A 27,016-nucleotide genomic window follows, 5' to 3' on the forward strand; every position below is an offset into this window, starting at 1 on the left:
AAGCCAACAAATCATAAGAGAACAGAGCAAGAGAAGAAAGGAACAGAGAACCACAAAAACAACCAAAAAAATACATGACAAAATGCCAGTAAGTACATACTATCAATAATTACTTATAAATGGACTAAAAGCTCCAATCAAAAGACAAAGTGTGATGGGAATAGGTTAAAAACAAACAAACAAAAACAAAAACAAAAATACCCACCTGTATACAACCTACAAGAGACTCATTTCAGAAGTAAACTCATTTCAGAAGATTGAAAGTAAAGGAATGGAATTGCATTTATGATGCAAATGGAAGTGAAAAGAAAGCAGGAGTAGCAATATTTATATTGGACAAGATAGACTTGAAAACAAAGACTGTAAAAGGGAATGATCCAACAGGAATATATAATAATTATAAATATTTATAAACCCAATATGGAAGCACTCAAGTACATAAAACAGCTAATAACAAACATAAAAGAAGTAATTTATAGTAGCACAATAAGAGTAGGGGACATCAACACCCTATTTACATCAATGGACAGATCATTCAAACAGAAAATTAACAAAGAAATAGTGGCTTTGAATGACACATATTACCAAATGGATCTATGTATTCAGAACATTCCATCCTAAAATTGCAGAATACAAATTCTTCTCAAGTGCACATAGAACATTCTCCAGAATAGGTCACATATTAGGCCACAAAACAAGTCTTAGCAAATTTGAAATGAATGAAGTCATACCATGCATCTTTTCTGACCACAATGCTATTAGACTAGAAATTAACCACAAAAAAAATCTGGAAAGAACACAAATACATGGAGGTTAAATAACATGCTACTAAGCAATAAATGGGTTAACCAAGATATCAAAGAGGAAATTAAAAAAAATACATAGAGACAAATAAAAATGTAAAAACAATCATCCAAAATATGTAGGATGCAGCAAGAGCTATTCTAAGAGGAAGTTTATAGCAATATAGGCCTACCTTGCGAAGCAAGAAAAATATCAAATAAACAACCTAACCTTATCCCTAACAGAGCCAGAGGAAGAGCAACAATCAAAACCCAAAACCAGTAGAAGGAAGGAAATAATAAAGATTAGAGCAGAAATAAACAAAATTAAAAAAAAAACAGATAAATGAAACCATGAGTGGGTTCTTTGAAAAGATCAACAAAATTGACAAACCTTGAGCCAGACTCATAAAAGAGAGAGAGAGAGAGAGAGAGAGAGAGAGAGAGAGAGAGAGGACTCAAATAATCAAAATCAAAATTGAAGAGGAAAAATAAAAACTGACACTGCAGAACAGAAATTGTAAGAATAGTATGAAAAATTATATGCCTAAGTTTTGGACAATGTAGAATAAATGGATAGATTTCTAGAAATATATAACTTTCCAAGACCAAATCCGGAAGAAATAGAAAATTTGAACAGACTGAATACCAGTAATGAAATTGAATCAGTAATGAAAAAAAAAACAATCGACAAAAAGCAAAAAGGACCAGGTGGCTTCATAGATGAATTCTACCAAGCATTTAAAGATAGTTAATACCTATTCTTCTCAAACTATTCAAAAAAATAGAGGAAGAAAAAACTTCAAATTCATTGTAAAAGGTCTGCATGATACCTGATACCAAAATCAGATAAAGACACTATAAAAATAGAAATATATAGGCCAATATCTCTGAAACATAGATGCAAACTGCCCCCCTTAAATTAGCAAAACAAATCCAACAATGCATTAAAAATATTCACCACGATCAAGTGGGATTTATTCCTGGGATATAAGTGTGGCTCAATATTCACAAATTCATCACTTGGTGCCTCACATCAATGAGAGAAAGAATAAAACATATGATCATTTCAATAGGTTCAGAACAAGCATCTGACATAGTACAACATCCATTCATGACAAAAACCTTCAACAAAGCAGATTTAGAGGGAACATACTGCAACATAATAAAAGCCAAATATGACAAACCTACAGCTAACATCATTCCTTGTGAGGAGACAAGGAGATCTCCTGTCACTACTTTTGTCAACGTAGTACTGGAAGTCCTAGCCACAGCAATCAGCCACAAAAATGAAAGCTATCCAAATTGATAAGAAAGAGGTAAGGTTTCACTATTTGCAGGTGACATTGACTCACATATAGAAAACTCTAAGAAGAACACCAAAAAAACTACTAGAATTGACAATAAATTCAGTTATTTTGTAGGATACAAAGTCAACATACAGAAATCCATTGCATTTCTAGACATTAATAACAAAGTAGCAGGAAGAGAAATTAAGAAAACTATCCTATTGACAAATGTACCAAAAATAATAAAATGCCTAGGAATGAATTTAACCAATGATGTGAAAGACCTATGCTCTGAAAACTATAGAACATTGATGAAAACACTTGAAGACAACTCAGAGAAGTGGAAAGATATTTTATGTTCATGGATTCAAAGGAGACAAACAAATTGTTAAAATGTCCATATTACCTAAAGCCATCTACAGATTTAATACAATCCCTATCAAAATACCAACAGAATTTTTCACAGAACTGAAACGAATAATCCTAAAAATTGTATGGAACCACAAAAAACCTCAAGTAGCCAAAGCAATCTTGAAAAAGAAGAGAGCTGGAGGTATCACAATCCCAGACTTCAAGATACACTACAAAGCTGTAGTAATTAAGAGTATGATACGGGCACGAAAAGACAGACACAGATTGAGGGAACAAAATAGAGAGCCCAGAGATAAACTCACAATTATATATATGGTCAATTAATCTTTGATGAAGGAGGCAAGAATATGCAATGGGAAAAAGACAGTCTCTTCAACAAACGGTGTTGTAAAAACTGAACAGCTATGTGCAAAAAAATGAAGCTGGACCTCTTTCTTACACCACATACAAAAATAAACTCAAAATGGGTTAAGCACTTAAATACGAGACTTGAAGCTATAAAAATCCTAGAGGAGAGCAAAGCAGTAATTTCTCTGACATGGGCCATAGCAACATTTTTCTAGATAATGTCCCCTGAGGCAAGGGAAACAAAAGCAAAAATAAACTATTGGGAGGACATCAAAATAAACAGCTTCTGTGCAGCAAAAGAAACAATCAACAAAACTAAAAGACAACCTACTGAATGGGAGAAAAGATTTTCAAATGACATATCCAATAAAATGTTAGTATCTAAAATATATAAAGAACTTCTACAACACTCAAAAACCAAATAATCCAATTAATAAGTGGGCAGAAGACATCAATAGACATATCTCCGAAGAAGTCATACAGATTACCAAAAGACACATGAAAAGATGCTCAACGCCCACTCATCGTTAGGGAAATGCAAATCTAAACCATATCATCTCACACCTGTCAGAACGGCTAAACCCGAAACCACAAGAAACAACGTGTGGTGGTGAGGATGTGGAGAATTCTCATGCACTGTAGGTGGGAGTGCAAACTGGTGCAAATTGGAGCTGCCACTTGAAAAACACTATGGAGTTTCCTTTAAAAGTTAAAAACAAAACTACCTCATGATTTGGTAATTTCACTACCGCATATTTACACAAAGAATACAAAAACACTAATTTGAAGGGATACATGCACACCTATATTCACTGCAGCATTAGTTACAATAGCCAAAGTATGGAACCAGCACAAGGGTCAGTATATAGATGATTGGATAAAGGAGATTTGGTGTGTGTGTGTATATACGTTTATAATTATATATATATATATATATATATATATATATATACACACACACATATGTATCTCCTTTATATATGTATACATATATGTGTGTGTATAGATAAATAAAAATTACTCAGCCATAAAAAGAATGAAATCTTGCCATCTGCAACAACATGAATCGATCTAGAGAGTATAATTCTAAGTAAAATAAATTAGAGAAACACAAATGTTGTATGATTTTACTCATATGTGGAATTTAAGAAACAAAACAAATGAACAAAGAAAAAAAGAAACAAACCAGAAAACAGACTCTTAATTACAGAGAACAAACTGATGGTTAGCAGAGGGGAGGTGGGTGAGGAGAGGCATGACATAGGTGATGGGGATCCAGAGTACACTTATCGGGAAGAGCACTGAGTAACGCACAGAACTGCTGCACCACTATACGGTACACCTGAAACTAATATAACCCTGTATTTTATTTATACCGGAATTAAAATTTAAAAAAAAGAGAGTATTAAGTAACTTTAAGAATATTTTAAAGAATGATACTGAAGACTCAGCTGCAGAGTGATTACAGAATTTTATTCAATAATTTAACATTTTTACTATTATTATATGATAGATACTGTTGTAATATCGGGGTAATCAATGTTCGTAAGAGGTAAATGCTTTATATCTTATGGAACTGACTTCTCACCGGAGAAAAAGAAAATAAGTAAGAGGGATTAGGTTTGTAGTAAACTGCTAGTGATATAGGCACTAAATCAAAAAGGAGAGCAGGGTAAGAGATTAAGAAATGTCAGAGAGGTTTCATAATTGTGGCCAGTTATCTCACTCAAGACGTCACATGTGAACACATGTCTGGAAGGTCGAGGTGTGTTCAAGGGATTTCTTGATTGAGAATGAGGGGTCGGTAAAGTGGAGGGAAACTGAGGTTTTGTTGTCATAAAAGATGAGGAATGACTGTCACTGGGACAGAGAGAGAAAAAGAGAGATGTAGTTGATATCAGAGGTAATGGCGGGACGGATCTTTACAGGTCATATTAAGGCTTATGGTGTATCTAGATGTCCGAGAGAGCCTGTCAGAAATAATTACTGAGAACAATCCTCTTGTTTCAGTGTTCAGCAAATACAGGTTCAGTCGTATGTTAGGTCTCAGGAAGAGAGGCAGGAATTACCAGTAATGGATGACATTTCATTGAAATCTATGCATCTGTTTTGAAATTTTCTGTTGTTTGTAATTTAATAAAACCATAAGAAGAAATGTAGATGTTACGTTTTAGAAGCACTCAATAAGGATAGTGGCTTTTAAGTTGCTTTTGGTGAAAAGATTATAATAGCATTAACAGAAATCAAGAATATACCAAAAGAAAAATATATATATTTCAAGCATTGCTGTCAAGACTGCCACTTCATGAGGTGCAAATATTTTTGTCTCAAAAATACAGTAAGTAGCAAATGAACTAGGTGTTTGAAATGTATGCTGCAGAGTATCATGATTATCTCATGCTGAAATATACAGGGAGAATTCAGTTCATTCTATACTCAAATCAGTTTAATCTCTCACAAATTTTATACAAAATGAGGCTATTTATGCTACAGTATATTTATATGGGCTTTGGTATATGATGGGATTCTTCAGTGTAACTTGCAATGAATTTTAACTAAAGTTATCAAGCTTTATTTGAATTACTTTTATTCATTAATTGCCCATTTAAATAGAATGATATAATGCTTCTCTTAGAAAACTTTATTACTTCAAAGAATAGAATATTGCTAATAATCATAAATTCAACTTTAAATGAAAATATGTTTTCTTAGAGTGATTTATCAGCAAGCACAAACTTCAGTAGATTTTTTGTTCTGGTCAGAATTTCCCCAGTATATCCACTAATTAATTAACAACAAAATATCAATAGTGTATATTCAATATTCCTAGTCTCTTATTTGATTCACATCAGATTACTAGTGTGAGGAAAATATGACTATAAATATGGTCACTTTTTTCAGATTTCAATTTTCATAGAAAAACTGTCAGATAATAAGGATAATACTGCTATGAATTTAGTTTCTGGACTTCTTCAATACTACTTTTTAAAGTCATGGTGATTTCAAAGAAATATAACTTATACTAATTCCCTGTTCTTTTAGTTCCTTGAAACTGTTTTCTCCTATGATCTTTTCTTCCACCAGACCTCAGCCTCTCACTCCCATGGTCACTACCAAGATCTTGCTATTTCTATTTATAGAAAACTACTGTTTTCCTATTTCCTGAAACCTTTAATACTTCCTCAGTTGATCTGCATTCTCGGATGATGGCATTATTGCCTAATTAACTGAGAATACTGAGGTAATTTGAAGAAAAATTCCAGAAATTACCAACATTGATTCACTTACCTGAAATCTTCATCCATAAAATCTCTTTCCTTTTCCTTAAGCCAATGTTCCATTTATACACAAGATGCAGTCTCCTCCCATCTACTTAATGATTATCTGTGAATAATTCCTCCCTTTATTTTCTATATCATTACCCTAAGCATAAAAATTCTTAGTATTTTCCCCATTTTTTTTTACATTCCTCCTCCATTAGCTACTACTCTACTTCTTCACTCTCCTCTCTAGCAAACCATCTCAAAGAAGGTTTTATTCACTGTCTGTAATCTTGTTAAAAACTGTCCACTAGCAGGACACCTGAGTGGTGTCTGATTTCAGCTCAAGTCATGATCTTACCGGCCGTGAGTTCAAGCCGCATGTTGGGCTCTGTGTTGACAGATAAGAGCCTGGAGCCTGCTTTGGATTCTGTGTCTCCCTCTCCTTCTTCCCCTCCCCCACTTGCACTCTGTGTCTTTCTCTCTCAAAAATAAAAAACATAAAAATTTTTTTAAAAGTCCACTCAATGTTTTTGTTAAAGTCACCTTATGTCTACCATATTGCTAAACATATTTTCAATTTCCAGTGCTTAAATCAATCAGTGCTCAGCTTTATCAGCATGATTTTACACAGTTATCCGCTTTTCCTCCTCAGTGCACTTTCTTCCCTCTGCTTTTATGACACCATACACTCAGTTTTCCTCCAGCTTTACTGACCACTCATTCGTAATCTTTCCTGATGGTTCTTTCTTTCCTCTCTATACTCTTAAGTTTAAATTGTCCTTGAGCTCAGAGTTCTTTTCAATAGCTATAATATTTTCCAATCTTGCCTACACTCCTAACTTTTATTATCTGCTAACATTTCTAGCTCAGAACCTTCTCCTGAAGTCCATATTCATAGGTATATTACACTGCCTGGATGACATTTCCACTTGGATGTATGTATAATATTTTGTTTCAGTTTAAAATTGCATTTTTGCCCCCCCCCCCCACAACCTAGTCTCCTCACAGCCCGTCCTTTCTCGACCAATGACGACTATGTCCATACAGCTGCTGGAGTAAAAAGAAAAAGGGAAATCACAGACTCATTCTTGGCATTCTCTATTTCCCCATATGAAATCTCCTAGAGAACCTGTGGTCCCTTCAAAATACATCCAGAATCATGAGTTCTTTCCAACTCCCCTATTCCTAAAGGTCCCTGGTTAGTGATACATGCGTCTCTCGCCTGTTCTACTGCAGGAGCCTCCTAACAGATCTTCTTACTTCTATCTTAACTCCCGGGAATCTCTTCTAATAGCGTAGTCAGAAGATTCATTTAAAATGTAATTCACATCATCTCACTACTCTGCTCAAACTATGCCGTGATTCCTATTTCACAAAAGTGAAATCTACAGGAATCTATAAGGCCCCACGTGATCTCCCTCAGTTACATTTTTTAATCCAGGGTCGTTTCCACCTTTCTCACTCTGCTTCCCTCACAGGAGCCTCCTTTCCAGGCCCTGAATACAGCTGGCATCTTCTGCCACAAAGCTTTCCCAGAGATGTGTATTCTGCCTCAAATGTTTTTCCCCTGGATATCTGCATAGCACACATTTGGGTCACAACACACAAACTGCCATGTCTCTAAGCTTCCTTTTACTGGTGTATTTAAAATTGCAAACTGGGGGTGCCTGAGTGACTCAGTTGGTTAAGCATCCAGACTCTTGATATTGGCTCAGGTCATGATCTCAGTTTGGGAATTCGAGTCCCACATGAGGCACTGGGCTGGCAGTGTGGACCTGCTTGGGATTTTTTTCTTTCTCTTTCCTTCTCTCTCTGCCCATCCCTGCCTCTGTCTCTTTCTCTGTCTCTCTCTCAAATAAAGAAACTTAAAAATAGATTTTAAATTGCAACCTGTCCCATCCCTGGCCCTCCCAACACCCCCAATCTTCTCTGTGCTTTTCCCCTATAGCTCTTATCAAGTTCTAACTTACTTATTTGCTTTTAAATTATGCTTTTAGTGAACTTTCTATTTTTTCTAATAGATTTTAGCAGGGAAGCAGGAATATTTGGTGTGCTAATGTATCCTAATTATATACAAGTTCCTTGACACATGATAGGCAGTTATTTCTTTTTAACTAAATGAAATAGCAAAAGCTAATATTTAATGAGCATTTAATATCTGTCAGATAGTGTATTAAGTGCCTTACATGTACTACATGCAAATGTACATGTACTACTAACATGTACATGGATACTACTGTATTTTCTGTTTTGTCAAAGGAGAAAACCAAAGTACAGAGGATTCTGTAACTTGCTCAAGGCTACATAGATAATAAATTGTGAAGCTGGTATTCACATCCAGGCAGTCTGGCTCTGGCATTTAAGACTATAGCCACAAATACACTCTCATACTAGAAAGTAGGAAAACTGAGATTTGAAGACAAGCAGTTTGATTTCAGAGCTCATATTCTTAATGACCAACATATATTTCATTCACTCCTAGGCCTTTTGCAATAAATGAGGGCCCAGTGGCTGCCTGAATATGCTCTTTTTCAGTTCGATTAAGTTGTGAACAGGCACTAGAAAGAAAGAGTAGAATGCTATAAAAGTATTTAATGTTCTCACTGACTCTGAGATATAGAGACTTCAATTAACACCCTCTGCTTAGGAAGCCACTAAATCTATGTGTGCACTGAATGCTACTCTAAGTGACATGTAAGCATTAACAAGTATGTGTATGAACATAAACATGTCACTTAATTGTTCTAGGCTGTATGAGTTATTTCATAAATGTGACAAACTTGAATTCTAAGAATTTAAAATTTCCAACCTTAAAATGCTATGGTCACTGATGACAACAATGAATTTACACAATACCTCTACCTTTAATTTATGCCTTTAGTTTTTCTGAATTAACATAAATAATGGAACACAAAATTTACTTTTACATTGTCGTCATAATCTTCATCATCATCATTATCATGGACACTTGTTTCTCATGAATCCACATACTAAATTTAAAACTTACATCAGCATTCATATGCTAATAAATATATTCACAATGACAATCATGAGGGAGAATGAATTTGTAGCAAGAATTGCAATAAATTCTATATGCAATTTTGCCTGTAGTGGGACTATGATTATGATTTCTCCTTTACAGCTTATCTCATTAGGAAAAATTACAATACATTGCTGCAATTTGTTAAATATATCCATGATAGTTGCAAACCATATGTTTACGGACTTTGAGAATGTACAACTTAAGTTGTTTCTAAATGAACACCTTCAAGTCCTAATTTCTTTATAAGTTTTATGAGAGAGTTCTGTAAAAGTGTCAGATAAGGAAGGAAATAAAATTTACCATCGAGAAAAGAGTTTCATGAAAACATCTGGTAAGAAATTTGCATGGAAATTTAAGGAGCTTATGCTGAACATTTTCAGGGCATGCTTTTGTTTATCAAGGCTATCTATGAAGGTCCACTCATAAATAATTGAAATTTAATTTTCCTTTTCAGCATAGTCCCAATTTAGATTTAAGTATCCCAAACAACGTAACTCAGGGTTTTCTTCCTGACAAGAGTACACTTTAAAAGCAGCAGCTGTCATTTGGAAGAAAACTTGAGCATAACTACACTTCTTATCTGTCACTTTATGTTTCCTATCGGTAGCAGAAATTCGAACAGAAGCTGCCTTCTCACAAATACAAATTATAAAATGATCATGAGATTCTGATCAGCATTTTTGAAACATATGACTGATATTTACTGTAGAGCTTATCATCGGATTTGACATTCGTGTTGCATAATAATCTTTAAGATTCTCAGTCACTATTTATTTACTGAAGTATGTGAGAGATATATTAGTTGCTATATTTGAAAATGGACACTAACAAGTTTGTTTATAATATTTGTATTCAGATTCTTGAAAGGTTATTTCCATTTAAAAAGTTCATGTGTATATAAATTCATATGTAATTTATAAAATTACATTTTATAAGTCAAAATTGGTCAAATATTATACATTGTATATACATAATGTTTGGGGTTTGGGAATAGTTTTAGAGAAATCATATTTTTACAAAATGTTTTTATCAAACTTTGCCCAAAATTAAATGGTACTGAAATTGGACAGTACAAAACTACAGAATTTAGGCTTATATTTCACTCTATCCTATATTAAAATCAGATATGTGTAATCACCTTCTAAATAAGAATGCAAGATATTATTGACTATTGAATATTGTGAGGATATGAAGATTCACAGTATGGTGAAAACACTGAATTGTCAGGTCAGAATCTCAGAAATCAGACATCTTTACAAAATATTAAGCTTTACTTATATATAAGGATATATATCTCTCCATATATGTGTGTGTGTATATATATATGTTTATATATATATATATATATATATATATATAGTCAAAAGGCAGAGGCAAAACAAGAGATATTGGGATATGTGAGGTGTTTCCTTACTTTTTGTTTTATTTTTGTTTTTTCTTCACATTAGACCCATACTTTCTCTATCTGACTAATTCATACATTCTCTATGTGAAGTGGACTGGCCACTTTATATGGCTAGGATCATTTAGATTTTGAAACGTCTTCATATTATACCTCAGATGTTCAACTAGCATACGTGACATTTTCAAGGTTCACTCACATATACCCTATATTTGAGTGTGCCTCAATTGGGAGTAAGTGTCCTTTGGTGTTTACCCAGTTGAACTATACTAACATCAATGCCTACAATTTTCAAAACTGTTTTCCATTTCTCTCACTGAGTCTCAAACACTCCCTGAATCAAGCTAGTGCCAGGAATCATAATGGCACAAACTGCTTATTTAGCCCCCCTCTCCCACAAAGTGGATGTTGGCTCCTAGGTATGTACTCTTCCCACCAAGTTATAGTCTGTTGAACTGCTCCTAACACAGAACTATTAAGAAACACAATACTATCAACCATCAACCACCTAAATATTGCCTTTTCCTGGAAGTTTCTGTTGATATTATCCCTTCCCCTGTCCTCTACCCAAATCAGATTTCCTAAGAAGTCACTGCAGCAAACCAGACCAAGCTTTGGCTTCCATGCCATTGTGTGCACTGCTTTGCTGTGTCAACCTCTTCCCTTGGGGGCCAGAATTATGACGATGGTAACGTTCCTGGCCCTTACACATCCTCTATCATTTCCCCACATTGAACCTGTCCTGCTAGGAATTCCCAACTTAATGTAGTCTTATAAACTATCTATATTTCTAAAATTAGAAATGCTTGTGATATATATACCAGTAGCTACTAACCAATAGAATAATAGAATTACTGAGGAGGAGGAGGTATACTTTAGTTTGAATAGTAAAAAGATATCCAGCTCACTCTTTATATTGTTTATTCAGAAGTAAGGAAGACAACTTCATCTCAAGAAATACTGAAAAATGTATATGTATGTATGTATATACATATATATGTGCAAGGATGACTTTCTGAATACCATATTCATTCATTGGAAAGAGAAACAAAAATAGAAAATATTGATATTTTTAGTTGGTTTTTGATATATAGCAAGTAATACTGTAAAATAATTTAGGAAATAAGGTCTGTTACAAATACTCTTTTTTAAATAGCCACAAGAAATGTTACTATCACACGTAATTCTAACGATACTCTTCTGAAGATCAAGTTTAAGATCATCATAAAATGACTACAACAAGACAAAATTTATAATGTTTTAAAAACCAATATATTTGTGGCCTCTTTCTTTAAAAAAATAAGACCTCTTGTATTTTTCAGGAGAGAATTTGTCCTTTTGAGTTTGTCTGAAAAAATTCAGACACACTTGATGATTCAGACCCTCTAAGCAGGGAAGCTCCTGTATCCAGGGAAACCAGTCTGGGTTGCCAGGTCCTAACGTTAAGACAGAAGGAGCCCTGCTGTCTGGGATGTAAGGAAGCAATCTGCTATCCATCTCTTTTAGTGGAGGCTTCTTTGTGCCTGTGATGCCTCCTGACCAATCTGGAAACACAACTGTGCCCCTTGTCATGTTTGTTATATACCACCTCACCGTCTACCTACAATCCACCCATGGAGATGATGGTCATAATCAAAAGCCAACTTTTTCAGATCTGTGCTTGTGTCTGGGGCTCCACATGCAAAGCAAGGAAACAACAGCAGGAACAGCAGTTGGGTCTTTTGAATCATAGTGAGAAGCTTCTATGCTCTTCACTTAGCAGCTGCTTTCTTGGAATCACTGAGCCAAAAGCACTGGCCTGTGTTCAATACAGTGTGAGAACTCAAGTTCTAGAATCAGAATGACAGTGGTTTGAAGTCTGACTGTGTCATTTGCCACCTGTCAGATCTTAGTGAATTACTTAATCATGTCGAAGCCCTTTGATCTTCTCCCATAAATGAGGGTAAAACAAAGGCTAATTTATAGTAATGGTGAGTAGATTACATAAGACACTGTATCTAAGGGGCTTATTATCAGACAGAAAGTATATAATAAGTACTTTGTAAGGACATCTGCTAATATTTTTGCGGTGTGCTCACCCCTTCACTTTTCTTTCACTTCTGAGTATACAGAAAAATGTAAGTAACAAAACAGTAGGGAATATGATTTAGGACACAGGCTAAAATGTATACGCATGATGCCATGCAAACCTCAGGCATGGGATTGGAACTCTCCGTGTGTACGTAGAAAAAGAGAGCAAGATAACTGGACCTTCAGAACACACTCCAAGCCTGTTCACATGGACCTAGAATGAGGCTGTGGCTGTGGCTCTCCCCATCAGGCTTGGCAGTGCACAGGGAGATAAATGCTGGGTCCCAAATGTTTGGTTCCTGTTTGGCTTTGCCTACCCAGCTTATGACTGGGGCAACAGGCTGTGCCTATTTCTTTTTGAGAGAAGAATGAACAGAGAGGTATGACTCCATCTTGTAAAGGAAAGATCCTGCTTTTTATTAATCCATGAAGCAAAAGGAGCAAAAAGGAAGAAGGAGAGGAAGGACTGTTGTGTTTTAATGAGAAGTGATGTCTAAAAATGCAGATCCTCTAATAAATCAGTGGAATCAGACTCTAGATCTTCCATTCCGAGGTGAAGATAAGAGAGCAAGGAGATAAGAGCTTCTTTCCTAATATCCTCTGCAGAGGGAGAGATTTCTTAGACCAAGACATCTTCATAAGCAAAGAGTCAGAGCATCTTCTTTCCTTTAATCACGTTAAACAGATTGATGGAGTAAGAAGTTTTATAATCATTATCATCTCATGATTATAATTATTACTTTTAAATTATTTTTCCAATTAACAGAGACCTTGGCTCACTTTGATCTTTCATTTCAGGACAATTTTTAAAAAGAACAGAATTTCATCTATAAAAGCAAAAAATGAGAAAAATTAGAGTCGCTGGTAGCCAGAGTTCCTTCCTCCATATTCTATGAAACATCCCAAGATTGATATCAGCATTGACCTTGCAGGCACAATATAGTCCTACCAACCACCTGTCACACTCCTTGGCCCTCACATGGAGGCAGTCTAGCTGGCTTTCCTCTCACAAAGCACCCATCTTCCTGTTTATTACTGCCACTATAAAGTAAACACATATCTGAAATACAAACAACACTTTATTATCTAATAAAGGAGAACGTGCCAGAAATGAAAAATGGCAAAAATTGGAAAATGCACTATTATTTTATGTCATATTAAAAACCTTCCAATTAAAAATATGTCAATTAAAATAATACTCAATATCTCCTGATCACAACAACTGGGAGATTTAAAGTTAAGGTTTTAAATTGTGTGAAAAAATCTAAGAATTAATAGAACGCAGTTCACCATATAGTATATAATATGTATGGTCATATCTGGCTTGTGCATATCATTATTACTCTATGACTATAATATTAGTCCCCAACTTTTTAAGTAATATAAACACTAGTTGAACACCCACAATTCACTAGCATTGTGCCACATTTTGCAGAATGAATAGCAACATGTCAATGTAAATTATCATTGTAGGGGTCATTCTCCTATTTGGGGAAACATTTCGATAAAATGACAGTCTCAGGAAAATTGAAAATGTGTGGTTGGTGACATTACAGTAGTTCACACATTGCAAAAGCTGTTGGAAACAATCAAGAAAATAAAATAGGTAAAGCAGGTGAGGAGAAAAGCACTATATTTTTCAACAATGATGTTTACTGAATTTCAATATTGGTTGTACAATGCCCTGACCTTAAATGTAGCAATTACTCTACTACTATGTTGTTTACAGGCATTTTGTATGCCCTGTTTTGTTCTACCATTTTGGTGAAAGGAGGTGAAATATGTCTTTTATTACTAGACAGTAGAATGCTCTGTTAATCCCTGAACTTTGTCCTTGTTTGGCAAAATTTTTTTTAAAGTTATACTTAAGGTAAATTAGCGTCACCAAATTTTATGTTTACATTTTTAAAAATATTGTTTGAAACATTTAACAAAGTTACTGATTGACACATATGTTTGTAACTTGAACAGAAAAGTAAAGTTTGTTTCAATTTTTAAATATATATTGTGTTTAACAAGATGGGTTCTAGTTTAATAATAGTCATATGAAATTAAGAATCAAGAAATCAATTAATGTGTATGGAAAAGGGTGCAGTTAATGAATTTACAAAGTTCTTGGTCTTGAACTTATAGGATTTCAGCATTTTTATATCTAGCACCAGGGACATAGTAGGCCCTGATTTAATTTGCTTTTATCAACAAGGTTTTTTAAAATTATTGTTATTATTTAAATTTACTTATTTTAATTAATGTATTTTTGTTCAATGAGAAGAGCACTGATTTAGTTACCTAAATGGTTACTTTTGGTCTAAAAATTTGAAAAATCCATAGACTCTCTGATGGTTTTCTATGAGAAAATTGATAGAGCTAAAGAAAACTCCTGACTTTTATTCCATATTATATGAATTTGGAGTTTGAATTATTTACTTTTAGCAAAATTTATCACTATTTTGACCATGTGTCATGTATAAAAGTTTCTCCAATAAGTTGACTTAACCAAACTAAACTTGTATCTAATACCATATTTGTTCTAAAAATATCTTTTGTGTATGCATTTATATACACTTGTATGAAAAACTTTGTATAAAACTATTTAAATAATCAACGTGAACACATATGCATGTGTGTATATCAAATGACCGTCAGATTTAGCATTTGGCAGTGGAAACTAATGATGGTCTTTAGAGTTCTGCAGGAAAGGTGAGTCATCAGTTGTGCTATGGTCCATGAGTTCTGGACCCATTTAGATAGTGCCCACAACTTTTACAGTAAACTTAAGTTGAAAAAATAAATTAGGGGTGCCTGGGTGGCTCAGTCGGTTAAGCCTCCGACTTCGGCTCAGGTCAGATCTCACGTTCGTGGGTTCGAGCCCCGTGTCAGGCTCTGTGCTGCCAGATAGCTCAGAGCCTGGAGCCTCTTTCCAGTTCTGTGTCTCCTTCTCTCTCTGCTCTTCCCCCTCTCATGCTTTGTCTCTCTCTGTATCAAAAATAAATAAAACATTAAAAAAATTTTTTTTAAAAAAGAAAAAATAAATTAAGCAATTAAAAGCTTTGTTAAAAGGAGATTGTCCAGTTTTAACATTAATTGTAGTTAATATTAATAGCATCTTATTTATAAGGCTTAACACTCAAAATAACTGTATATGTTAGGTGCCTATTTTCCTTATTTTATAGAAAAAGGAACTGAGTCATATAGGTAGACAGTATTAGAGGCTACCTAATGTAGCCTCTATATGTCAAACTTATATATTTTAACTTTAAAGATTATATTCCTCCCTACTATAATATGTTGGCTTTATGTGCTTAGAAAGCATGTGCAATAATAAGTCACCACGGTATTTTTGCCCATGACAACTCTATACACAGTCTTCAGATAGCTTACACATATAACAATATCTACTTAACTGTATTTAGAGAGAACTCAATTAAATTAAAGGCACCATTAAAAAATATTTTTGGCTCATTGAAGCACCTGGGTGACTCAGTCACTTGAGTCTCCGACTTTGACTCAGGTCATGACCGCGCAATTTGTGAGCTCAAGCCTTGCATCCAGGTCTGTGCTGAAAGCTTGGAGCCTGGAGCCTGCTTCAGATTCTGTGTCTCCCTTATTTTTTTAATTTTTATTTTATTTTTATTTTTTATGGCTTTTTATTTTTGAGAGACAGACAGCACAAGCAGGTGAGGGTCAGAGAGAGAGAGAGAGGGAGGTACAGAATCTGAAGCAGGCTCTAGGCTCTGAGCTAGCTGTCAGCAAATAGCTTCAAACAGGGCTCAACCCCACAAACGAGATCACAGTCTGAGCCAAAGTCGGATGCCCAACCGACTGAGCCACCCAGGCACCCCACCCTTATTTTTTTAAATAAAAAAAAATTGTCTCACAATTTCAAGAAATACTCAAAATAAAACTTTGCCATTTGCTTGTCTTCCCTAAATATGATATTTTAATTTTCTTATATCACAATAATATTCTTTCTATAATCATTGCACTTAGAGATGCTCATCTGATTTGTAGCTAATTTATCTTGTTTGTACATAATTATCGTATGAAAGGATAATTTTCAGGATTTTTTTAAGGCAAGAATAATTAAGTCACAAAAATTATAAGTCAAATTGTTTTTTTGGGGCGCCTGGGTGGCTCAGTTGGTTAAGCATCCAGCTTCGGCTCAGGTCATGATCTCACGGTTCATGGGTTCGAGCCCCATGTTGGGCTCTGTCCTGACAGCTAGCTCTGAGCCTGGAGCCTGTCTTTGGATTCTGTGTCTCCCTCTCTCTCTGACCCTCCCCTGCTCATGCTGTCTCTCTCTGAAAAATAATTAAAACATTAAAAAAATTTTTTAATGTTTTTTAAACACTGTAATACAACAGTAAAAGATCTTTTAAAAAGCAAAAAGTTGCTCTTATTTATAACTCCTTTAGCCTAGGAAGAGTGAATTTTTAATTTTCTATTTTGTTTTCTAAATTCCATTCTTTATAAAAAATGTTTTCATTTTTTGTCACTGAAAAACTACCTTAAATATAGCTTACACTTAAATGGGCAGTCATGTCACTATATTCAAGTAGGGATTTTATTAGTTGCCACTCTCCTAGGGCCTCTAGATATCTTTCTCTTATACTCCTCTTTTTCTGGCTTCATAAGTTGTGTTGTGTTCTAATTGCAACATTACTGGGTCAGCAGTAAAACTGACTTATTCCAAAATACCAAAATGACTATCTAAGATTCGTCATTTATATACACTGTGTATAGTTAGTTATATCTACTAATACTTTGTTTCCTTGAACTGTCAGCACTATCAGTAGATAGAGAAGAGTCCTCTGAGAGAAGAGGTCGTATCTTATTTGCATTTATTTTTAATGGCTCTGTGCTTCAACTTCTAATCATTTTTATACTTACTCAAAAAAAGTTTTAAAGAAAATACTCAACAGTTCACATATGTGTATAAATAAATAAATAAATGCACACACACAGACATAAAGAGGAAAAGGAAATATATCACTAGAATGCAAGTGCACACACACACACACACACACACACACACACACACACATACAAATCTATCATATACTGAATCTTCAGAGGAATTGTCTCCAAAATAAAGTATTAAGGAATCTCAATAAAGAAATACCTACCTTGAATGGAAATTTTCTGCTTTAATAGAGATAACCTGACTGGGAAAGAAGTAAGAGGTGTTCTTGGCTGATTCCCACAGATAACTTCAACTTCAGATAAGATAAAGCTATACTAATCTAAGAAGCATTTGTATTTGTGAATTAGCATCACTGAGATTTTGTGAAAAATGTTAAGAGAAAACAGAGTTGAATATTCGGTTATCTCCGGGTCAGTTCATGTAGAAAGGCAGATAAAAATAGAAGATACAATAGAAAATAAATAAGACAAGAGATTAACACTACTTCTACCAAATATACAGATAAAAAAGAAAATATAATGGAAAATAAGTAAGACAAGAGATTATCAGATGCATTATAAAACTGTAAAATAATTTTGACAGTGAGGTACTAGGATAAGAAAAGATCAAATGATGAAACAGACTTAAAAACACAATATCATATTTAAAAATTACATTAAATAAAGAACTATAGATCACTTAAGAGGAGATATCGAGTAAATGAGTTTGTATATAAATATATCCATTATAACAGAAACACTCCAAATAACATAGATCAATCATGTTAAAAATGAATAAAAATTTAAAAAATCATCGGTGAAATATTTTGAATGGTTAATTTAAATTCTGAAGAATGAGAGAGTGATGTCAGCAAGATGGTGTAAAAGGAAATCACAAACCCTCTTTCCTACCACGGAGACACCAATTCAATGGTACAGAGACCTAGTTCTTTTGCAAGAAATACCGGCATCTGGAATGAATTTGAAACCAGTTATACTGAAGCTGGCAGGAAAATCTGTGGCACACTCTCACCATTGTCCCTCCCTCTGGGACAGTGCCATTTGATCAAGAGAAAAACAACTCTGTCTTCTTCCTGGGAGGGAAAGGGAAGATTGGACTGTATGTTCAATGCTCTGACATTTTTAGGGGGCTGTCTGAAGCCCTAGCTTCTGTCTCATGGCTCACAGTCATGTGGTGTTGGAGTGGGACAGAGGGTTCTAGAGTTGATTGCCAAGAAAAAATTCTTGAGATATCATTGGTGCAAAGAAGTCTTTGGTGATTTTATTAAAGCATGGGGGAAAGGCTCATGGCAGAAAGAGCTCCACTAGGGTTGTGATGGACGACAGATTATGTACTGTGGAGTTGGAGGAAGTAAAAGCAAAGGAAATTTTCTACAAGGACTTTCATATGCTAAGGAGGACTCATAGGACACCAGAGGCCTTGCACTTGTCAGGCTAGGGTTCTCCCTCTAGCAAGGCATTAACGTTAAGACAACACTGGAGTTTACTGAAGGACTGTTTTACTTTGCTTGTCTCAAATATTTGTCAATGGGCTGCAGGTTGTAAAAATTTTTGATTTGATATATATATTTTCATCTTGCATTTGTTCCCTACATCAACATGGAGGGGAAGGTGATGTTAGGGCTCCAGGAAATTGAGTCAATGGGTTTCTGGAGGTAAGGCTATTGATAAGATTGCTTTTTTCCTATAATTTACTAAGACAGTTGTAAACTGATGGACACTCATATCCTGTATGATTGTGATCTCTATGGGTTAACCATTGGTTTTCCCCTTTCCTTCGTTCGTGGGCCTGAGGAATGTCACACATATCCCATCTGGTGGGGGTGGGAGGGTGTTGTTAGCTTGTCTTTGCCCTCAGCTTGCCTTACGCTCCCTCATCAAAAGTACCAGGAGACCGGGAATTCCCTAGATGCATGGAGACCACAAAGAACAAAAAAGAGGTGGGCGCCATGCTGCTGCACACAGACACGACACAGTTCAGAAGCCTCTCCCATGAGGGAAAAAGACAGGAGCAGAGCATGTATTCAATGCTCCCACTTTCTGAGGGGGTGCCCGAGGAACTGGTCTCCATGCAGCCTGGCTTGGGGTGCCATTGGTGCCTAGCATCCTCTGCATACTGAGAATAAAAGAAAATCTGAGCAGCATGCTCTTAACATGAGAAACACAGTAAATGATATTTATTATAATTTGATCTCAGTAAGACTTTTTTCTTATTAGGATTAGAAAGAAACATAAAAGAACACAGTTATTTTTGGATTGGAGACTTTAGATACCTTTAAAGATTCATTATTTTTCCAAATATTTTTCAGCTGTTGGCAAATAAGCATCTCTTACATTCAAATAGGAAAATGAGCAAACCAAGTATAAGAAAAATAATTTATATGTTCAAAATAAATTATAAATTTTAGCTGTAGATCTTTCCCATTGTACTTGGGAATATTCATTTCATATTATATGCATATCTCCAACATAATAGTGCATGTTCTAAAACATATTTGCAGGGGCGCCTGGGTGGCCCAGTTGGTTAAGCCTCCGACTTCAGCTAAGGTCAGATCTCACGTTCGTGGGTTCGAGCCCCGCGTCGGGCTCTGTGCTGACAGCTAGCTCAGAGCCTGGAGCCTGCTTCAGATTCTGTGTCTCCCTCTCTCTCTGACCCTGCCTGCTCATGCTCTGTCTCTGTCTCAAAAATAAATAAAACATTAAAAAAAATTTAAAACATATTTGCAAATTCCTTGATATAACATTCATTAAGATATGAGGTCTGTGCCCCTTCTTTTTGAATTTAATGACATTTTGTACTGAGTAGAGAGCAGTGGAAGTTGTAATCTGTGACTTCTGAACATGTCCCTTAGGGTAGTTACTTTGGAGGCAGCAGCCATTATGTAGGGAGTCTGGCCACCTTGAGACTGTCAGGCTGGGAAGGCCACATTTTGGCACTCAGATCGACAGCCCCAAATGAGCTCTCAGCAGACGGTCACTATTAACCCCCAGACAAGTGAGTGAGCCATTTCGTATGTCTGTGGTTCTAGTCAACATCGGAGTGCAACTATGTAAAGACTTTAAGCTAGCATTGCTCAGTTGAATCATTCTTGAAGCCTGGAGCAAAATCAAATCATAATTTAAGATACTAAATTTTGGTGTAATTTTTATACAATAGTTGAGACACAGTATTTTCTCATAAGTAGTAATATATCTGGTTAATACAGATACAATGTATTGCAAGGACTACAACATCGAAAGGTCAAGGTGAATAATCAGGTATTCGACAAACACAGGTAATGAAAGTATCTTAATCTGCTTTACCCACATTAACTCTAATCATTTTAATAAGCAGTTCTAGCAATCTTCATTTGTATTAATAATGTGATTTGTTGTCCCAAATACAATATGTGTTTTAGAATTAGACCTTCTTTTGGGGGCACCTGGGTGACTCAGTCTGTTGAGCATCTGACCCTTGATATGGGCTCCTAAGGTCATGATCTCATGGTTTGTGAGTTGGATGAAGCCTGTTTGGGATTCTGTATCTTCCTCTTTCTGCCCCTCCTCTGCTGCTGGCTCTGTCTCTCTCAAATAAATAAATAACCTCCAAAAAATAAAATAAACAAAATTAGATCTTCTTTTAAACTCCAGTTTATCACTTACTGCTCATATTACACTGGGCTAGTTATTTTAACATTTTCAGAGAACTGGTTTCTCACACAGAAATTGATGAGGGAGCATGGGGCAAGTTGAGGGCAAAATATAGGCTGGTACCCACACACACATGTGTGTGATATTCCTCGGACACTCCTGGCTACCCAAGAATAAAGAAAAGGGGTTTAAGTGCTTTCCATGATGATGTGGGAAACAAAGGCAATAAAAAATTAAATTCCCTTACTGCCTATACCCCACTGACAAGTCCTTGAAACAGGGAGAGTGACCTCCCTCTAAGACTTCAGCTGCCTGCATGATGATGACACTTCGCTAGAGGCAAAAGAGAATCTTAGCTTAACATTATCCCAACCTTGAGGATCCTGTGAGTCTACTTCCTTTATCTCAACCATCCCAAGATATATGCTGGCAATCCTACTCCAAGCTTATGACCCCCTTCCCCCACCCCATATATCTCCGAAGGGTCTCATGACCTAGGTTTTATTAAATGATAATAAATGGTGTTTCCCTAACAACAGCTAGCCCCTCAAGATCCTGGAAACCTTCCTTCCAAAATTCCTTAGAGACTTACTCTATCCCTGACCCTCTCCCAACCTGAAGGCATATAATGAGTTACCAGTCACAACCCCAGTGAAGCTCCTTCTAGCCATGGGTCCTGGCCCTGTGCTTTAATAAAGTCACCTTTTTGGGGCGCCTGGGTGGCTCAGTCGGTTGGGCCTCCGACTTTGGCTCAGGTCATGACCTCACATTCATGGATTCAAGCCCCGCGTCAGGCTGTGTGCTGACAGCTCAGAACCCGGAGCCTGCTTCCAATTCTGTGTCTCCCTCTCTCTCTGCCCCTTCTTGCTCATGCTCTCTCTCTCTGTCTCAAAAATAAAAAAATAAAAAAATAAAAAAATAATAGTCACCTTTTTACACCAAAGACATCTTCAAGAGTTCTTTCTTGTCCATCGCCTCCAAAACTTTATTAGGAAATATTGAAAGTTGTTGCAAGGATTAAATAAAATTGTATATATGAGGCAGTTAGTGTGACTACAATGTAAGTATACAATATAGAATACATTCAATAAATAGTAATAATAGTAAAATAATCATGGTCTCAGCGCTATGAATTATAAGGATGAAATTACTTCCTTACTGATTCAATTTTTATGTTTTAAAGATGTTTTCAAGAGATGCAGTAAACAGCAACCTTTTGGATTAAGTAAATTGGCCATATCAGTGGTTCTGTATAAAACTAATTTTTTAAATTGTATTAATTTATACTATTTCTAATTATATTTCAAAACCATATGACTTTGTTAAATTATATCTAGTATTTCTTTTCTTTTCCTTTCTTCTTTCAACATGAAGAGCATTTTGTATGAATACTGCTGTCAGTGATTCTCTAATGGGGTAGAGAAGTGTTGAATTTAATGAAATAAAAGCAAACAAAAAAATCTAACTCACAACTACATGATAATCCTTTCAAGTTGTAAGGTATTTGCCATTTATTAGTTTTCAATTGGAACAGCTGAATAGATGGAGGTTTTTATTAAAGCAGTTTCATGAATGGAAGTTTTTTGCAATCTATTTTTCTGTCAACACATGATTTTCTTGCAGACAAGCATGGACTCCTCATCACTATGACACACAGATTTAGGACTTAGTCAGCAAATGTAATATAATAAAGTACTAGCAGCTATTTTTTACATAGGTTATTTTTTCAAATAAATGTAATTTTTAGATGTTTATTTTCAAGTATTTGAATTTATTCTTCTGTTCCTATATTTAAAATCAGTAAAATTCATTTGTTGTGATATTGAAGAGCCAAACTAACACCATGACAGGCTTCAAATAAGCCTCAGAAACTAGAAGGCATAAGTTACTGTTTTCCTAGGAGTGACTCGGCCCGGGCAGAAAGAGAAAAAAAGACCCACACCCACCTATTGCAGAGCAAGCACCAGCCCTAGCTCCGGCCAATTATAAGACACCAGAAAGGTACCTCCCATTCCCGCTACTTTTTAGGCCCGCTTAGTTTTAAATTAGCCAATCACCCTGCTCCGCACCAACCTCTGCCGATGAGCCACCCAATCATTTTGTAACCCCAGCCCCTCACTCCACCCTTCACCCCATCCCTCGCCCTGACTGTAATAAAAGTCCTGCCCGACTGAGGATGGGGCTCTCAGCACGGATCCACTGGTTGCTGAGGTCTGAGAGACTGGGCTTAAGCCCCAACTAAACGCCCTTTGCTTTTGCATATGTGATTCGGACTCCCTGGTGGTCTCGGTTTTGGGGGACCCAGTAATCTGGGCGTAACAGTACCTGTTAATGTTCATCCACTTCAGAGTAAACTGATTCTGTTTCAGAAATCCGTTTTTATCATTTTTGTTACCTATGCATGGGTATTTCACTAATCACTCTATTTCACATTTTTTTCTATTTATGTTTTTATGTATTTACTTATTTATTTAAAGATTTTACTTTTTTAAAGTAATCTCTATACCCATTACGGGGCTTGAACTCACAACCCCAAGATCAAGAGGCCCATTCTCCACCTACTGAGCCAGTAGGTTCAATAAAAACCTTCAGCCAAGCACCTCAGTTTTTTCTACTTAAAATATGTAATAATGTTTATTTTATGAGGTTAAGGTCTTAAAATAATTAAGCTATTTAAAATACTTAAAACAAGAGCTGGTAAAGGATGTGAACACTTCAAAAAGGAAGCTTTGTTTAGTATTATGAATATGTATATACAGATGTTAAAATTATATTCCTATGTCATACACATTAAGAGCTCTTTGGAATAAAGGCTCATTTTAATCTTATTATATATAAGTATATATATTCAACTATGCTCATGTACACATTAGATTACATAGATAACACAACATTGTATATATTATTGGTCCTACATATAAAATACTATATACATGTGTATAATATCTATAACAAATATCTATCATATTAAATCTATCATTTATCTATCTATCCAGTGCATGAAGCCTTAACTATTATCATTCTATGATAAAGTATTGACCAAAGCGGCCTTAACACTTCCCTCAGCTTGATCAAACTTCAGATAAGCTTTTTCCTGCCTCCAGGCCTCTGACCTTTCTCCTATCCTCCACCTTTACAGAACCTATGGGCTTAAACACAAAGGCCTCTGACCTCCCTTTGCTTTAAGCGTCATTACTTTAGAAACCTTGTAACTGCAAATTCTTTCTCTTTCCTTTGAGATGTAAATCTTTTTAAAAGCTGCTTGCCAGTTTTACAAGGCAGAAATGTTTTTCTCAGGGACCTGTGAGGCATAGCTTTGAAATGGAATCATTAAGGAAGACAGCACCTTTTTCTCTCAGTTTCTGGGGGAGAGTAGGAGCCAGATTCCAGAGACCTTTCTCTAAATTGTGGAACTACATTCTGTCATGAAGTTATGGGAAAGGTTACTTTTCTTTCAGGTAAAGAAAATTAGCAAATACAGAAGGCCCACATCCTCTAGCTCTTACAAACTGATTTTTTGCTTTGACAATATTTTTTTAATAAAAAGAAAGAGAAAAAGGAAAATTACATCCCAAAACATACATAATAAAAGGTCTTTGGGATTAAAGTCCCATTACAATCTAATCAGTTCTTTGTTTGAAAATTATAATTGAATAAGTGTAATTACTTCTGATCTGCATTGCATAGAATTATGGCCAATTTTATCAAGAACTTATAATAAAAATTATGATTAGTGAACAGAACATCCATGCAGAATATGTTGCTAACCATGAAATGTATGGCCATTCCTGAACACACTACCTAAAAAAAAGACCTATGTTCTACCCAAAGGCTTGTCCTGATCTGCAAGTATACTGTTTTCTTATATATGAATCATGTGGTTTGTTTACTGTCTCGCTCATAGCCATAGAGATTCCCTGGAGGCAGCACCATTATCTTTTTTGTTTATCATGGTATCCCCAGGACCCTGCTCAAGGGAAACATTAAGTAAATATGAATTCATGCATAAATGACCAAGGGAACATAATTTGCAAAATGACCGAGGGAATAGAATTTGCAAATAGTCAGTAATCAAGTATCTGGACAGCTTGTGTTTCTCATGTACTTTTTCTTTCTTACGTCCTATTGGACTCTCAGCTTTCTTTCCCTCTAAGTTGATTCACTTTCTCTGTGTGCACATAGCCTGAAATAGTCTATGCAAAATTCCTGAGTTTATATAAACTTTCAATCTAGTTTCAATGATGATTGACTATGTTTCAGACCCAATTTCAAAATCCAAGAGGAGAGAATCTGGTAAACTTATTTTGGGTCGGTATGCATCCACTGACCGAGCCAACAAGCAAACCCAAGTGTCACCTACCTAATTATTGGGGAAATCTATCCCTACTAGATTAGAGAATGTCTCAGCAATACATTTTATATTTGTTGATGATGCGCGAGCACGGGGCAAGCTGACGGTGAAGTACAGGCTAACAGCATCCTCCCACACCCAGGGTAGGACAAGTGTGCTATTCCTCTGACACTCCTGGCTATCCAAGAACAAAGGAAAGGGGTTTCAGTGCTTGCCATGGTGCTGTGGGAAACTAGGGCAACAGAAGAATTACATTGCCTTACTGCCTATAGCCCACTGACACGTCCTTGAAACAGGCAGAGTAACTTCCCTCCAGGAACTCGGCTGCTTCAATGTTGACACTTGCTAGGGGCAAAAGGGAATCTTGCCTTACAGTATCCTGACCCCCCCCCCCCCCCGCAGGATTCTGTAAGTCTTCTTTAACATAAAACATTTTTTTAGAGACTTCCGTTTTCTCAACTGCCCCAAGATACATGCTGGCAATCATACTCTAAGTTTATGGCCCCCTGATATATATGTGAGGGCTCTCATGACTGAGGTTTTACTAAATGGCAATAAATGATGTTTTCCTAACACCAGCTGACCCCTCCAGGTCCTAAAAGCTTGCTTCCAAAATACCTTAGGGACTTATTCTATCCCTAACCTCCTCCCAACTTAAAGGTCTATAATGCGTTATCTGTCACAACCCCCAGCGCAGCTCTTTCTGCCTGTGGGTCCTGTCCCCATGCTTTAATAAAATCACCTTTCTGCACTAAAGACATCTTTAAGAGTTCTTTAAGAATTTCTTGGCCATCAGCTATGAACCCTGCACCATCACCTCCGTGCCACAGCAGTTGATAAACGATTAACACTACTATACTAGAATTAATTGTGGCTGCCAAGAGTGTTTGTTGATGATGAAATTAAAGGGAAAGTTTTAACATGGCCCCATTCTTTTCCCCCACAACATTCAGACAGAGTAAGATTAATGTTCCCTCCCCTTGTATCTGGTCTTTGTAACTGTTTGACCAATAGAATAAAGCATTGGTAACTCTAGGCCAGATTATGAGTTCAGATCTTAAGGAACTGACTCTCCATGTTCTGTCCCTTAGGATTCTTGCTCCTGAACCCCAGCAATGAGGAAGACCAAGTGACCCATTGATAAGCCCATGTGAAGAGAAACAACCAGTCAACAACTTGCTACCAACATGAATGGACCATTTTGGAAGTGCATTCTTTAGCCCCAGTTGAGATGTTTTAGCTGATACTGTGGAGAAAGGAAGAATGATCCTAATGAGTCCTACCCAAACTGCAGATTCATGAGAAAAATAAATGTTTTTTAAGCAAATGAAGGTTAGCTGATTTGTTTCACAGCAGTAAATAACAATAACAAAATCCTAAACATTGCCCTCTTCTATGCTTAATTATTAATGGTGTATGTATAATAGAATCTACCTGGATTTAATTCTCTTTTAACCTATGATTTTACTTTACTTAGTTAAACAGTTAATCAAGTCAACTGTATCTTGCTACAATTACTCATTTGAATTTAGATGTTGGGTGA

The 27,016-nt window shown here is 35.8% G+C and overlaps 1 long non-coding RNA gene across 1 annotated transcript in view; it reads left to right on the plus strand.

The window, feature by feature from the left end:
* The window catches only part of LOC115288985, a 40,877-nt gene extending 14,077 nt beyond the window's left edge, over positions 1-26,800 (plus strand). The window contains exon 3 of the long non-coding RNA XR_003907310.1: positions 26,565-26,800. This is a non-coding gene — a long non-coding RNA (uncharacterized LOC115288985). The remainder of the gene's footprint in view (positions 1-26,564) is intronic.
* The last annotated feature ends 216 nt before the right edge of the window (positions 26,801-27,016 follow it).

Source organism: Suricata suricatta, chromosome 4 (assembly GCF_006229205.1).
Source record: "Suricata suricatta isolate VVHF042 chromosome 4, meerkat_22Aug2017_6uvM2_HiC, whole genome shotgun sequence".
Classification (NCBI taxonomy): domain Eukaryota; kingdom Metazoa; phylum Chordata; class Mammalia; order Carnivora; family Herpestidae; genus Suricata; species Suricata suricatta.